Here is a 1,968-nt window from a genome sequence, read left to right on the forward strand (position 1 = left end):
GTCATTCTGAGACCTCCCTCTCCCTGCCTGGGCCCCAGAGCCTTCCTGTCACCAGGGGTTATGCCCCTTTCCGCAGAGAGTCACATCTGAAGTAAATGTGCAAGTGAACAGCTTAGAATGGGAAGAATGCACTTGTCTGAATTGACACGAGCCTTCCAGGATTCTCTTGACTTTTTGTAGAACAATTTGTAATGCTCCATGTATATTTAATTTCTGTGGTGATATAATTCCTCACTAATACACTGGTTGGAACTAAGTATTTCTGTAGTCTAGAATCTTAGGGAAAATCCTTATGGCTTCCTGATGCCTTTTATGACTCCTGTGTCCCAAATACTTCTTCAAGTATCCTTTTCTAATTTGCTTAATTGAGCACAATCCTGTTAACATCTTCTGCCTGCGATGATTCTCTCCGGTTTCCGGTTTCTAGTTTCTGGTTTCCAAATCCCAGGGGCAGGCTCGTCAACCTTTGAGGAATCATCTTGCTCTGCTTCTTGTCAATTCACTGACAGATAGGACACCTGCCTAATGTGGCTGGAGCACCTTCCTGGCCACCCAGAGCACCTGCTTCCTGAGCTTGGGGTGAGACCGCAGCAGACAGACCCCCCATTGGTGACCTACCTGGCTTTGTGGAGAACGGTGGCTGCACAGCACTGCAGATGACCTGTTGGCACAAAGGTGTACAGATGTGGGGGGACTTGGGGAAAGATGGTAGACTCCAGGGTAAGGAAAAATGCTCTGTTTTCATTTGTGACATCATAAGTCTTGGGGCATATGCCTTGGTGCAGGATGCCTGCCACTAATTGTGTAACAAATATAAAGGAGCTTAAACATTGTATCTTTTCTCCCACAGTCCCACACTTAGAAGGACCCCGCACTTGGTTTGGTATTCTACTGTTGTGATCTTAAAAATCTTAACAATGTTTGATTAAAATGCCTGCAAATAAGTGACACAGCAGGTCCCGAGTACTTGATTTGGTGTTTCACATGCTCATGTCCCAGGTGCTGGTTTCCTTTAGTCCCAGCACATGTCTGGGGTCTTGGTCACTCAGTATCTGTGACGCTGAAATTCCTGCCAGAGACAATTGGTGCCTCATGCTGTACCCACACCTGAAGCTGTGACACTGGGGTCCAGCGAGCCCATGAGTGGGTTCCAAGTCTATGTCTGTCCTTTGAAGACAGAGGGACACAGAGCACAGGAGCCTGGTGCCAGATCAGAACAGAAAGAAAAATATTCTAGCTCAAAGATGGTGTTTAATGGTTGGGCACTTGGGGTCAAGGCAAGAAGAACCTTCTTCCAGTGTGGTGTCTTCTCTCAGTGTCATCTCTGTTGCCTGGGGTTTGCTTGGCCCCTGCATCCTTGTGTGTGGATCCAAAGCCCAGATGCATGTTGTCTGATGGGACCTCCAAGTCACATCCTTTAAGGTGACTAGCACTTTGCCGAGGATAATTATGTAAAATAATTTGAGTGAATAACTGGATAATAATAAAACAGAATGAAAATACATAAGTTTTTGAGAAACCAGCCTCTCCCAACTGGGAAGACTTTAGACAGCCATTTCCACACAACATCTGTCTCCAGACAGGATTGTCCCTGTCATGGATCAGGTAACTCACATGGGTTTAAACACTTAATAAACATAAAATTTTCCACAAGCACCACACTCTCTTGAATATTTAGCCATGTACTAAAAGGGAAGTACGGAGACGGGCTTCACAAAGGTGGTTGGGGTTTCAATGAATAGAAGTTTTAAATTTCCATTAAAAAGATGGCTGAGCAAAACTACTGTAGTGATAGAAGTCATGTAGTTGGTTGTCAGTAACGGAGACAGGCTTCACAAAGGTGGTTGGGACTTTGGACTTCCCAGCTTCAGAAACTGCAGCATGATGCTTTCCAATTTCATCCACGTTGCTGCAAATGATAGAATATCATTTTTTCTTATAGCTCAGTAGTATCCATTGTGTATTTTG

This window comes from Galeopterus variegatus, unplaced genomic scaffold, assembly GCF_000696425.1.
Source record: "Galeopterus variegatus unplaced genomic scaffold, G_variegatus-3.0.2 Scaffold443, whole genome shotgun sequence".
NCBI classification, from domain to species: Eukaryota; Metazoa; Chordata; class Mammalia; order Dermoptera; family Cynocephalidae; genus Galeopterus; species Galeopterus variegatus.